The sequence below is a fragment of the Ranitomeya imitator genome, chromosome 1, assembly GCF_032444005.1.
Source record: "Ranitomeya imitator isolate aRanImi1 chromosome 1, aRanImi1.pri, whole genome shotgun sequence".
NCBI lineage: Eukaryota > Metazoa > Chordata > Amphibia > Anura > Dendrobatidae > Ranitomeya > Ranitomeya imitator.
Window position 1 is genome coordinate 1,165,981,632 of NC_091282.1, and position 15,681 is coordinate 1,165,997,312.

A 15,681-nucleotide genomic window follows, 5' to 3' on the forward strand; every position below is an offset into this window, starting at 1 on the left:
TTATCCATAACAATTTAGACCTTGTCGAAGTATTCCTCACGAAGTTGGTGTATGGAGCGGACCGAAGAACGGATGCCCCTCCATACAGGGTAGGTATCAGCTGTGTTATACAGCCAGCACCTGCCTCTAAAAGATTTAATTACTGACAGATGTACTTAATTGATACAGGCTCCAATCACTCCCACACACCATTGCCATGGCCCTCATTGCCACCATCTTCTTATGTTAAGGAGTTATGGCTTTGGAAGAAGAGAAAAATAGTGGAGGACAGGTTTGCATTTCAAAGTGGTACCCCTGCCATAGGGTACACCTGTCAGGGAGCCCAGTGAATGTGCACATTTTGCCCTATGGTTTAAGAAGCCCTGCTAATAATATCATAATCATTTTAGTACTGTAATTTATTCAACTCTGTCATAATTTACTGGTATCTACTTATAATTATTTTTATATTTTCGCTTGATCTCAGCAGTTCAGATCAGAAGAAAAAAAAGATGGTTTTTAGGAGCAAAGGCTATAATTTCAATATGGATACTTCGTCAATTTAAGTTCTATATCTTTTCTTGTAAATTGTGGCAGATTTTATGTCTTTCTAATTAGCTTGATTGTACAAGAGCATCTGCATGGTTTAAACCCACATATCATGATTCATTATTCTGGAATATATGACTTCATAAAATCTCTATTCTCTGAGTTATTAATTTTTGAGACTTGGATGAAAATTTAAATCTTCCGTGGTAGAATTAATGTGAACTTTTGCAGTGTTTTGTGTAATGTAATTTATATACTATATATGGGATACAGCTGGAGATGAAAGACCCTAACCTGTTACATCACGAAATTAATCTTAACATTGAAAATCACTGTCACGTGTACAGAAAAATCAATTATAGAATTTCTGTTTATATTGAAAGGATTAAATCAGCAGTAAAAATCCACAGTACTTGTGCAACAGAATCCGCTTATTTTCTTGATGATTTTTTTTCTGCTACATGTGGATAAGGTTTTATAATGATCTCGTCTCATGCATTACACTGTAATATTACTGCATAATTGCACTTTAGACTCTATAAACACCCAATTGGAATATATCTGTAATGGTCTGACACAGCTGAAAACAGAGGCATAATCTAGGGAGGACTTTTTACAAAATATTTAACTGTATTTCAGCAAGTGACAGGCCATTTTTAAAAGTCCATAGGCCAGATATTCCATAAAATTGCCAAACAATCATCAAAAACCTCCATTATTTTTTGTGTAGTTTTTTAAATCAGATTTTGTTGAACTGGATTGAACTGTGACATCATGAACAACAGTGACTGGCATTTAATCCATTAGTGACCAAGCCAAGTTTGACCTTAATGACCAAGACCATTTTAACAATTGTGCCCACTGTCAATTTATGAGGTTATAGCTCTGTGGAACGAATTCCACTGATTCTGAGGTTGATTTTTGTGACATAGTGTACTTCATGTTAGTGGTAAAATTTATTCGCTATGACTTGCATTTATTTATGAAAAAAATAGAAATTTGACAAAAATGTAGAAAATTTTGCAATTTTCAAATTTTTAATTTTTGTGCCCTCAAATCAGAGAGTTCTGTCACAAAAAACAGTTAATAAATAACATTTCCCACATGTCAACTTTACATCAGCACAATTTTGGAAACATAGTCTTTTTTGTTAAGACTTATCAGGGTTAAAAGTTGACCAGTGATTTCTAATTTTTCCAACAACATTTTCAAAAACATTTTTTTAAGGACCACCTCAAATTTGAAGTGACTTTGGGGGGGTCAATATGACAGAAAATACCCAAAAGTGATACTATTCTAAAAACTGAACCCTTAAAGTGCACAAAACCAAATTCAAGAGGTTTATTAACCCTTCAGGTGCTTCACAAGAACTAAAGCAATGTGAAAGGAAAAAAAATAACATTTTACTTTTTTCACAAAAAATTTAGTTTAGATCCAAATTTTTTATTTTCACAAGGGTAACAGGAGAAAATTGACCACAAAATTTGTTGTGCAATTTGTTGTGCAATTTCTCATGAGTACACCGATACACCATAGGTGGAGGAAAGCCACTGTTTGGGCGCATAGCAGGGCTCAGAAGGGAGGGAGAAACATTTGACTTTTTGAACGCAAAATTGTCTGAAATTGATGGAGTGCACCATGTCGCATTTGGATGTGCCTAAACAGTCGAACCCCTCAATTCTTACTCCAACCTTAACACAGATCTAACCCTAACCCCAACACAACCCTAACCACAATCATGACCCGAACACAGCCCTAACCCTAACCACAACCCTGACCACAACCCTAATCTCAATACAAGCCTTACCCCAACACCACCCTAACCCCAGCACCACAACCGTAACCCCAACACAACCCTAACCCTAGCCCCAACCTTAACCCTAGCCCCAACCCTAGCTCTAACCCTGATCCTAACCCCAACCCTAACCCTAACCTTAGCCCCAACCTTAACCCTAACTGCAAAGAATGGAAAAAATAAATTTTTTATTTTATTATTTTTATCTAACTAAGGGGGTGACAAAGGGTGGTTTGATTAACTATTTTTTTTATTTTGATCACTGTGATAGGTCTATTATGGTAATCAAAATTAACCAATAGGAAAAATCTCGTGTTGTTGCCAGGTACCAGTCGGCAGATCTCGGCGGGCGCACTGCGCATGTGCCTGCCATTTTCTTCTAGAAAGATGACAGGGAGGGCTGGGGATTGGAGCAGGAGGATGCGGGGATGGCAAAGGTACCAGGAGGGCTCGAGGGACCCCATTTCTCTTTCCTCTGGCATGCCAAATCATATCAAAGGAGAGAGAAATAAATGGAAAATCTGACTTTTTTTGTGATCACGTGACTGTTGACGGTGAAAACCGACCCAAATCCTGTTCTCCAAGGTCTCAGCTACAATCGGCAGCCAAGACCTCAGAGATTATTTGATGCTGGGTTGCACTGTACACTTATTTCTCAGCCCATTAAAAAGCGGCACAGAGGAATAAGTACCCCTAACTGTCACTGTTAAAAGGCGTATTGACGATCATTAATGCCCGTAATTGCACCCACAAAATTAGAGTAATGTGTAAAACACTTCAATTTAATCTGGCTGATATGGCATAATACTATTTAGTCCACTACCATAAAATTCACAGAAAAAAACTTATGTTTGCTATAGGACATGTAATGTAAAAGGGCTTGAGATGCAACTTTGTACATAAAATTGTGCCAAAATCTTATCATACATTTCTGGCACAAAATACATAGCAACATAGTAACATAGTTATTAAGGTTGAAAGAAGACTTTAAGTCCATCTAGTTCAACCCATAGCCTAACCTAACATGCCCTAACATGTTGATCCAGAGGAAGGCAAAAAAAAAACCCATGTGGCAAAGAGTAAGTTCCACACTGGGGAAAAAAATTTCTTTCCCGACTCTACTTACAGAAATCAGACTAGTTCCCTGGATCAACACCCTAACAAGGAATCTAGTATATATACCCTGTAACATTATACTTTTCAAGAAAGGTATCCAGTCCCCTCTTAAATTTAAGTAATGAATCCCTCATTACAACATCATACGGCAGAGAGCTCCATAGTCTCACTGCTCTTACAGAGAAGAATCTGCATCAGTTATTATGCTTAAACCTTCTTTCCTCCAGACGTAGAGGATGCCCCCTTGTCTCTGTCTCAGGTCTATGATTAAAAAGATCATCAGAAAGGTCTTTGTACTGTCCCCTCATATATTTATACATTAACATAAGATCACCTATTAGCCTTCGTTTTTACAAACTAAATAGCCCCAAGTGTAATAACCTATCTTGGTATTGCAGACCCCCCAGTCCTCTAATAACCTTGGTCACTCTTCTCTGCACCCGCTCCAGTTCAGCTATGTCTTTCTTATACACCGGAGACCAGAACTGTGCACAGTATTTTAAGTGTGGTCAAACTAGTGACTTGTATAAAGGTAAAATTATGTTCTCCTCATGAGCATCTATGCCTCCTTTAATGCATCCCATTATTTTATTTGCCTTTGTAGCAGCTGCCTGACACTGGCCACTAAATGTGAGTTTGTCATACACCCATACTCCCAGGTCTTTTTCATTGATGGTTTTGGCCAGAGTTTTAGAATTAAGCACATAGTTATACATCTTATTACTTCTACCCAAGTGCATGACCTTACATTTATCCCCAATAAAGCTCATTTGCCATTTATCAGCCCAAGCTTCTAGTTTACATAAATCATCCTGTAATATAAAATTGTCCTCCTTTGTATTGATTACCCTGCAGAGTTTAGTGTCATCTGTAAATATTGAAATTCCACTCTGCATGCCCCCTACAAGATCATTAATAAATATGTTAAAAAGAAGAGGGCCCAATACTGACCCCTGTGTTGTGAATTCTGTGGTCGAGCTCCCTCCTGTGGTCATGAGTGGTACTTTGGCTGGTTCTGTCTATGAGCTTCCTCTGGTGGATGTGAGTGGGGCTGCGGCTTCTGAGTTTCCTTCCTCAGGTGACGAGGTTAAGTCGTTAGGTGCTGCTCTATTTAACTCCACCTAGTTCTTTGTTCCTTGCCTCCAGTCTATGTTCCAGTATTGGTCTTGCTCTCTCCTGGATCATCCTTGTGGCCTGCATAAGCTAAGTTCTGCTTGTGTTACTTGGTTTGCTATTTTTTCTGTCCAGCTTGCTATTTTGGTTTTTCTTGCTTGCTGGAAGCTCTGGGACGCAGAGGAAGCACCTCCGTACCGTTAGTCGGTGCGGAGGGTCTTTTTGCGCCCTCTGCGTGGTTGTTTGTAGGTTTTTGTGCTGACCGCAAAGCTATCTTCCCTATCCTCGGTCTATTCAGTAAGTCGGGCCTCACTTTGCTAAAATCTATTTCATCTCTGTGTTTGTATTTTCATCTTTACTCATAGTCATTATATGTGGGGGGCTGCCTTTTCCTTGGGGGAATTTCTCTGAGGCAAGGTAGGCTTATTTTTCTATCTTCAGGGCTAGCTAGTTTCTCAGGCTGTGCCCGAGGCGCCTAGGTCTGGTCAGGAGCGCTCCACGGCTACCTCTAGTGTGGTGTGATAGGATTAGGGATTGCGGTCAGCAGAGTTCCCACGTCTCAGAGCTCGTCCTATGTTATTAGTAACTATCAGGTCACTTTGTGTGCTCTTAACCACCAGGTCCATTGTGTTTCTCAACCACCAGTTCATAACACCCCTGTGGTACCCCACTTCTAACCGCGACCCAGTCCGAGTTTGCTACATTAACAACCACCCTTTGATTCCTATCCCTGAGCCAGCTCTTAACCCACTTACACATATTTTCCCCTGTCCCCATTATTCTCATTTTACGTATATCAACCTTTTGTGTGGCACCGTATCAAAAGCTTTTGAAAAGTCCATATACACTATGTCCACTGGGTTCCTTTGGTCCAGTCCGGAACTTACCTCTTCATAGAAATTGATTAGATTAGTCTGACAGGAACGGCCCCTAGTAAACCCATGTTGGTATTGGGTCATGAGGTTATTCCTCCTCAGATACCCCAGCATAGCATCCCTTAGAATGCCCTCCAGGATTTTACCCACAGTAGAGGTTAAGCTTACTGGCCTATAATTTTCGAGTTCAGTTTTTGTCCCCATTTTGAATATTGGCACCACATTTGCTATACGCAAGTCCTATGGTACAGACCCTGTTATTATGGACTCTTTAAAGATAAACAATAATGGTCTATCAATGACTATTCTTAATTCCTGCAGTACTCAGTGGTGTATCCCATCCGGGCCTGGAGATTTCTCAATTTTAGTGATTTTTAGACGCCACCGTACTTCCTGCTGGGTTAAGCAGGTGACACTTAATGGGGAATTTTTGTTATCACTGATCATATTGTCTGCCATGGGATTTTCTTGTGTAAATACTGATGAAAAAAGTCATTTAGCATATTGGCTTTTTCCTCATCCTCATCTACCATTTCATCTATACTATTTTTAAGGGGGCCAACACTATCATTTTTTAGTTTCTTACTATTTACGTAGTTAAAGAATATTTTGAGATTATTTTTACTTTCTCTGGCAATGTGTCTCTCTGTCTCAATCTTAGCTGCCTTGATTAGCTTTTTACAGAATTTATTTAATTTTCTGTATTTATTTAATGCCTCTTCACTTCCTACTTCCTTTAATTCTCTAAATGCTTTTTTTTTGTCACTTATTGCGCCCCTTACAGCTCTATTTAGCCATATTGGTTTCCTCCTATTCCTAGTTTATTCCCATACGGTATATACTGTGCACAGGTCCTATCCAGGATGCTAATAAACGTCTCCCATTTTCTTTTTGTATTTTTATGTCTCAGGATATCGTCCCAGTTAGTTGCACTAAGATCATCTCTCATCCGTTGGAAATTTGCCCTCCTGAAGTTTAGTGTCCTTGTAACCCCTCTACTACACATCTTATTAAAGGATACATGAAAACTTATTATTTTGTGATCACTATTCCCCAAGTGACCCCCAACCCTTATATTTGATATGCGGTCTGGCCTGTTGGTTAATATTAGGTCTAGCAGTGCCCCCCTTCTTGTTGGGTCCTGAACCAGCTGTGAAAGGTAATTGTCTCTCATAGTTGTCAAAATCCGATTACCTTTGCTGGAACTGCAGGTTTCTGTTCCCCAATCTATGTCAGGGTAGTTGAAGTCCCCCATAATAATGACTTCTCCTTGAGTCGCAGCTTCATCTATTTGCTTTATGAGGATATTCTCCGTTGCCTCCATTATTTTTGGAGACTTATAACAAAACCCTATCAGTAATTTATTTTTTCCCCCTCCCCTTATCTCCACCCACAGGGACTCCACATTTTCATTAGATTTACCTATATTATCACGCCGGATGGGTTTTAAGGATGATTTTACATATAGACACACCCCACCCCCTTGCTTATCTGTACGGTCATTTCTGAACAGGCTATAGCCCTGCAAGTTAACAGCCCAGTCATGGCTCTCATCCAGCCATGTTTCAGATATCCCCACCATGTCATAATTATGCTTCAACACCATTAATTCTAATTCGTCCATTTTGTTGGCGAGGCTTCTGGCATTAGTATACATACATTTTATGTATCTCTCTGCACCTCTATTCTTTCTTAAATTATTAATTGATTTAACCCCACCCCCCTGCCACCGCCACCCCCAACTTCCTTATTTGTGCCCAGGTCTCTATCTGCACTATCTTCCCCTCCTATAAAATGAATAGACTCCCTCCTATTCCCTAGTTTAAACACTCCTCCAACCTTCTAGCCATTTTCTCCCCCAGCACAGTTGCACCTTCCCCATTGAGGTGCAGTCCATCCCTAGCGTAGAGCCTGTAGCCAACAGAGAAGTCGGCTCATTTCTGCAGGAACCCAAACCCCTCCTTCCTACACCAATTCTGGAGCCACTTATTAAACTCCCTAATCTCCCATTGTCTCTCTGGCATGGCACATGGTGCAGGCAGTATTTTGGAAAATATCACGTTGGAGGTCCTTGCTTTCAGCTTGCGGCCTAATTTTCTGAAATCGTTTTTAAGGAGCTTCCACCTACCTCTAACTTTGTCATTTGTGCCAATGTGCACCATGACTGCTGGGTCCTCACCAGCCCCTCCCAGTAATCTGTCAGCCCAATCAGCGATGTGTTGGACTCGAGCGCCAGGTAGGCAGCACACCGTTCGACAATCCCTGTCTTTGTGACTGATTACCCTATCTGTTCCCCTAATAATTGAGTCCCCCACTACCAGCACCTGTCTGGCCTGCCCTGCTCTCCTATTTCCCTCCTTACTGGAGCAGTCACTCCTCTGGCTTTCAGAGGACATGCCTGGCTGCAGCAGTGCTACCCCTGTACTGGCACCCCCCTCCACTGCCAACTTAGCAAACTTATTGGGGTGAGCCAGATCAGAACTAGCTTCCCTGGCACTCTTCCCTCTACCCGGCCTGCTAACTGTCACCCAGCTTGCTGCTCCATTGTCCTGCAGTCCCATCCTACCATCCCCCGCCTCATCTATCCTGTTGAGCATCTGCTCAGTGAGCAGAAGACTACTTTCCATATTGTCAATGGATCTCAGTGTTGCCAGCTGCACATTTAGATTCAGAATCTGGGTTTACAAATACACAACGTGCTCACATCTCACACAGCAGTATGCACCCTCGACCGGCTGCTCAAGGATTGCATACATGTGGCAAGATGTGCACTGGATGGCATTAACAATAGTGGAGCACATTTCCTAATGGGGATTGCACCAGACAGAAACGTTAAATAAAAAATAAATGCAAAGTATCAAAAAGTAAATGCAAAGTATCAATAAAACACAGACAGCAATTCAGTAATTCCTCCCTTGGAAACTCCTTGAATCCAATGTCACTGAATCACAAGTCACACTTACTGCCGTTCACACTTACGCTCAGGTCACACTCAGCTCGTTCACACTCGCTAAGCTGAAGATTTAAAGAATTTTTTTTTCTCTTTCCCCTCAGCCTCAATCCACCTTGCTGTTCAATGCACTTCCAAAAATAAGCCAATTAATGATTGTTTGAAGCTTAAACCACAAAGATATGAACTCACGGGACAAGGATATAATGCCACAACTTTTCAAACCAATATTGCAACCTTATTTGGAATATGCAGTTCTGTTCTGGGCACCAAGTCATAGAATGGATGTCCTGGAGCTAGAAAAGGTACAAAGAAAAGCCACAAAACTGACAAGAGTAAAGGAGGATCTTAGTTATGAGAGAGGATTGAAATAATTAAGCTATAGTTGAATCCATAAGTTTACATACACTATATAAAAAGATACATATACATGTTTTTCTCTATATCAGACATGAAATTAGAATAAACCCTTCCCGTTTTAGGTCCATTAGGATTACCATAATAATTAATATTTGACAAATGTCAGTATAATGAGAGAAATAATGTTTTAAGGCATTTTTATTTCTTACTGCAAAGTCAAAGGTATACATTTCATTAGTATTTGGTAGAGTTGAGCGACCTTGACCTTTTTAGAGTCGAGCCGGGTTTTGCGAAACCCGACTATGTCCAAAGTCGGGTCGAGTGAAATCGGCCGATTATGACGTAAAGTCGGGATCGACCGAAACACGAAACCCAATGCAAGTCAATGGGGCAGCATAGTCGGCAGTGAGTGGGGGCCAGGAAAACACCTAGAGTGCCCATTTTAATGTCAAAACCATCCATTCTTCTTAATGAAGCTTGTCAAGCGTAATTTACCTTAAAATAATTGGAAGGCATTTGAAATTGGGGGTCATTTGGCTAAAGTTGTGGGGGGTAGGGCTGGTTCAAGTAATTAGTGGGCCCAGTAAATCTGGACCACGTCACGGCAGTGGAGCAGGGAGAGGTAAGTATTTCAACTTTGCAAGTGCTGTGATCCTGAGCAAGCAGGGGGGGCCCACTCGTTGGCATTGGCACTGGCACAGGGCCCCTCAAAGTACAGCGGTGTGTTTGCACGGCGGGGGCGCCTCCCACCGGCAGCAACACTTTTGCGTACTATGAGAGGCCCTGTGCCAGTGACGTCGCCAACTAGTATTCTTCCCCCCACCTGATGAAGGAACCTGCACTTTCATCTGCACCTTCCTCTTTGTCCCCGTGTAAGGTGGTATGGTATGCGGGAAGAGCAACCTGACTTTCAGCAGGGTCACAATGTTGTTGTGTAGCGTGCACGGGGAATGTTGCGTTATGGGTCAATGTACCAGCAGACTCATCTATCACTGGCTGGGCAATGGGCACGATGAAGTGGAAACACAGATATAGGCCCAAAGAAGAAAGTGGGCTAAATGCAGTTCAAAATTGGTAACACAGGAATAACCAGGGGGCATTGCAGTGGAGGACAACTGGAATGAGAGGCTGACACAGAGAGTAGGGCCAAATCAGTAAGTAGTCGAAATGCAGTTCAAAATTGGCAACCGTAGTAAACAGGCGGCACAGCTTTGTTCAGTGGAGGAGAACAGCAAGGAGTGGCAGACACCGATAGTAGGCCCCAACCCAACTAGTAGGCCAAATGCAGTCTAACATTAACAACTACTTAACGAGAGGCTGAAAATGGAATTTCAGGACAGGAAACCAGGAGAACAGCAAGGAGTGGCAGACACCGATAGTAGGCCCCAAACCAACTAGTACGCCAAATGCAGTTGTTCCATTTAACCACAATTTAATGAGAGCCTGAAGATAGAAGCTCAGGAAAGGCAACCTGGGGAACACCTTGGAGTGTAACACACCATCTCTCTCCACCCCATACCCATTTTGTAGGCCTAATGCTGTGTACTTTTCTACAACTACTAAACGAGAGTCGGAAGACCGAAGCAATGGCAAGGAAACCTGGGGAACACCTTGGAGTGTAACACACCATCTCTCTCCACCCCATACCCAATTTGTAGGCCTAATGCAGCCTACTTTCCGACACCTACTAAACGAGAGCATGAAGATCGAAGCTCAGGAAAGGCAACCTGGGGAACACCTTGGAGTGTAACACAACCTCTCTCTACACCACGGAAGGGCTGATTCTTAGGAAGGAAGGCTGTTGTAAATAAGCATTGCGCGTCCGAGGGTGATTATATTCTTATTCGGTATCTACTCACCCTCGGACGCGCCATGCTTCTTGATTTGTAATTAATGTTTATTTGCAATGTGCTTTTGACTTACTCAATTATTTTTTTAATTATTGATTTTATTAAATTAATAGTTTAACATCTTATTGGAAATAATTTAAAGGAGACGCGACAGGACAACACTCGGTGGATGCCATATCTGTGTTAACAACTCCAAAAAACTTTCAGTTAACTTCTTGCAGGAGAAAGAAATTGTAGCTGTTGGACCTTTGTAGTACAGTTCCAGATATTTGTTGTGTGTTTGTTTTGATTGTTAAAATGTCTGCATTTGAGATCTCAACACGATCTTATTTTTTATAATCAAATTAATTTTTTAAATATTTTATTAGGTTGGTTCAAGGGGTACACGGGCCGCAGTAGACAGGTCAGTGGAGGCCTAGTGGAAGGAGGGACCGCAGATGCGCCAGTGTTTCACCCATACACAATTAGTAGGCCTAATGCAGCGTAGTTTCCAACAGCTACTAAACGAGAGCCGGAAGATCGAAGCTCAGGAAAGGCAACCTGGGGAACACCTTGGAGTGTAACAACAACCTCTCTCTACACCACGGAAGGGCTGATTCTTAGGAAGGAAGGCTGTTGTAAATAAGCATTGCGCGTCCGAGGGTGATTATATTCTTATTCGGTATCTACTCACCCTCGGACGCGCCATGCTTCTTGATTTGTAATTAATGTTTATTTGCAATGTGCTTTTGACTTACTCAATTATTTTTTTAATTATTGATTTTATTAAATTAATAGTTTAACATCTTATTGGAAATAATTTAAAGGAGACGCGACAGGACAACACTCGGTGGATGCCATATCTGTGTTAACAACTCCAAAAAACTTTCAGTTAACTTCTTGCAGGAGAAAGAAATTGTAGCTGTTGGACCTTTGTAGTACAGTTCCAGATATTTGTTGTGTGTTTGTTTTGATTGTTAAAATGTCTGCATTTGAGATCTCAACACGATCTTATTTTTTATAATCAAATTAATTTTTTAAATATTTTATTAGGTTGGTTCAAGGGGTACACGGGCCGCAGTAGACAGGTCAGTGGAGGCCTAGTGGAAGGAGGGACCGCAGATGCGCCACTGTTTCACCCATACACAATTAGTAGGCCTAATGCAGCGTAGTTTCCAACAGCTACTAAACGAGAGCCGGAAGATCGAAGCTCAGGAAAGGCAACCTGGGGAACACCTTGGAGTGTAACAACAACCTCTCTCTACACCACGGAAGGGCTGATTCTTAGGAAGGAAGGCTGTTGTAAATAAGCATTGCGCGTCCGAGGGTGATTATATTCTTATTCGGTATCTACTCACCCTCGGACGCGCCATGCTTCTTGATTTGTAATTAATGTTTATTTGCAATGTGCTTTTGACTTACTCAATTATTTTTTTAATTATTGATTTTATTAAATTAATAGTTTAACATCTTATTGGAAATAATTTAAAGGAGACGCGACAGGACAACACTCGGTGGATGCCATATCTGTGTTAACAACTCCAAAAAACTTTCAGTTAACTTCTTGCAGGAGAAAGAAATTGTAGCTGTTGGACCTTTGTAGTACAGTTCCAGATATTTGTTGTGCGTTTGTTTTGATTGTTAAAATGTCTGCATTTGAGATCTCAACACGATCTTATTTTTTATAATCAAATTAATTTTTTAAATATTTTATTAGGTTGGTTCAAGGGGTACACGGGCCGCAGTAGACAGGTCAGTGGAGGCCTAGTGGAAGGAGGGACCACAGACAGGCATCGAAGGCCTAAAATAATAACACATGGCTGTAGGCAATTTTAAATTGGTTCCAGGGGTACACGGGCAGCAGTGCCCTGGTCAGTGTAGTAGTAGTTGAAAGAATGGACCGCAGACAGGCATCGAAGGCCTAAAATAAAAAAATTGGGCTGGCTGTAGGCAATTTTAAATTGGTTCCAGGGGTACACGGGCAGCAGTGGTGTGGTCAGTGGAGGCCTAGTGGAAGGAGTGACCGCAGACAGGCATCGAAGGCCTAAAATATTAACACATGGCTGTAGTCAATTTTAAATTGGTTCCAGGGGTACTTGGGCAGCAGTGCCCTGGTCAGTGTAGTAGTAGTTGAAAGAATGGACCGCAGACAGGCATCGAAGGCCTAAAATAAAAAAATTGGGCTGGCTGTAGGCAATTTTAAATTGGTTCCAGGGGTACACGGGCAGCAGTGGTGTGGTCAGTGGAGGCCTAGTGGAAGGAGTGACCGCAGACAGGCATCGAAGGCCTAAAATAATAACACATGGCTGTAGGCAATTTTAAATTGGTTCCAGGGGTACACGGCAGCAGTGCCCTGGTCAGTGTAGTAGTAGTTGAAAGAATGGACCGCAGACAGGCATCGAAGGCCTAAAATAAAAAAATTGGGCTGGCTGTAGGCAATTTTAAATTGGTTCCAGGGGTACACGGGCAGCAGTGGTGTGGTCAGTGGAGGCCTAGTGGAAGGAGTGACCGCAGACAGGCATCGAAGGCCTAAAATAATCACACATGGCTGTAGGCAATTTTAAATTGGTTCCAGGGGTACACGGGCAGCAGTGGTGTGGTCAGTGGAGGCCTAGTGGAAGGAGTGACCACAGACAGGCATCGAAGGCCTAAAATATTAACACATGGCTGTAGTCAATTTTAAATTGGTTCCAGGGGTACTTGGGCAGCAGTGCCCTGGTCAGTGTAGTAGTAGTTGAAAGAATGGACCGCAGACAGGCATCGAAGGCCTAAAATAAAAAAATTGGGCTGGCTGTATGCAATTTTAAATTGGTTCCAGGGGTACACGGGCAGCAGTGGTGTGGTCAGTGGAGGCCTAGTGGAAGGAGTGACCGCAGACAGGCATCGAAGGCCTAACATAACAAAATTGGGCTGACTGTAGGCACTTTTAAATTGGTTCCAGGGTAACACGGCCAGCAGTGGCCTGGTCAGTGTAGTAGTTGTAGAAAGAAGGGACCGCAGACAGGCTTCGAAGGCCTAACATAACAAAAATGTCAAAACAATGGTATTGTCAGTGCCAGGCATTGAAGGATGTCAGCGCCTAGACTACACATTGGTGAAGCTGTGAGAGATAATTTTGCTAGTGGTAGAGCACTGTTTGAGCTGGGGGGGGGGAACTGGCTTGTGGCACAGGCACAGGGCCCCTCATATTACAACGGTGTGTCTGACGTTGGGTGCGCACCACCACCGCCAGAGACACTTTATTGTACTATGAGGGACCCAGTGGCAGTGCCGTCGACCAAAAGCGGCCACACCCACCTCTTCAGACAAACAGCACTCTCAAGGGTCCAAGCGCAAAGTGGCGATAGCACGGCCCCGTGTGGGGAGTTTGGCCATTTCGTGAGGTGGAAACATGTCGTATGCTGGACAATCAGGTGAAGAAAATTACGAGATTGGAAAAGTCATTCAGAATAGTCCACAGGCAAGACCTTTTCATAGGAAAGCTAGGTGTCAGCCGGGCAGGGTGGGGCAAAAGATTTTGAAATCCAGTTGTGGTTCATTTTAATGAAGGTTAGATCATCTACATTTTGGGTAGCCAGACGAGTCCTTTTTTCTGTTAGTATTGAACCTGCAGCACTGAATACTCTTTCTGATAGGACACTAGCTGCCGGGCAAGCAAGCTCCTGCAATGCATATTCTGCCAATTCTGGCCAGGTGTCTAATTTGGATGCCCAGTAATCAAATGGGAATGACGGTTGAGGGAGAACGTCGATAAGGGATGAAAAATAGTTTGTAACCATACTGGACAAATGTTGTCTCCTGTCACTTTGAATTGATGCTGCAGTACCTGTCCTGTCTGCGGTCATAGAAAAATCACTCCACAACCTGGTCAGAAAACCCCTCTGGCCAACGCCACTTCTGATTTCTGCCCCTCTAACACCTCTGGTCTGCTGGCCCCTGGAGCTCGTGTGAGAACGATCACGGGCGCTGTGTGCAGGGAATGCCAGAAGCAAACGGTCAACAAGAGTTGATTGTTTTGTTGCTAATATTAGTTCCAAGTTCTCATGTGGCATAATATTTTGCAATTTGCCTTTATAGCGAGGATCAAGGAGGCAGGCCAACCAGTAATCGTCATCGTTCATCATTTTTGTAATGCGTGTGTCCCTTTTGAAGATACGCAAGGCATAATCCGCCATGTGGGCCAAAGTTCCCGTTGTCAAATCTGCGGTTGTGCTTGGTTGAGGGGCAGTTGCAGGCAAATCTACGTCACTTGTGTCCCTCAAAAAACCAGAACCCGGCCTTGCCACGCCACCAATTTCCCGTGCCCCCGGGAAAGCTTCCTCATTAAAAATATACTCATCCCCATCATCCTCCTCATCCTCCACCTCCTCTTCGCCCGGTACCTCGTCATGTACACTGCCCTGACCAGACAATCGCTGACTGTCATCAAGGCTTTCCTCTTCCTCTGGTGCAGACGCCTGATCCTTTATGTGCGTCAAACTTTGCATCAGCAGACGCATTAGGGGGATGCTCATGCTTATTATGGCGTTGTCTGCACTAACCAGCCGTGTGCATTCCTCAAAACACTGAAGGACTTGACACATGTCTTGAATCTTCGACCACTGCACACCTGACAACTCCATGTCTGCCATCCTACTGCCTGCCCGTGTATGTGTATCCTCCCACAAAAACATAACAGCCCGCCTCTGTTCGCACAGTCTCTGAAGCATGTGCAGTGTTGAGTTCCACCTTGTTGCAACGTCTATGATTAGGCGATGCTGGGGAAGGTTCAAAGAACGCTGATAGGTCTGCATACGGCTGGAGTGTACAGGCGAACGGCGGATATGTGCGCAAAGTCCACGCACTTTGAGGAGCAGGTCGGATAACCCCGGATAACTTTTCAGGAAGCACTGCACCACCAGGTTTAAGGTGTGAGCCAGGCAAGGAATGTGTTTCAGTTGGGAAAGGGAGATGGCAGCCATGAAATTCCTTCCGTTATCACTCACTACCTTGCCTGCCTCAAGATCTACAGTGCCCAGCCACGACTGCGTTTCTTGCTGCAAGAACTCGGACAGAACTTCCGCGGTGTGTCTATTGTCGCCCAAACACTTCATAGCCAATACAGCCTGCTGACGT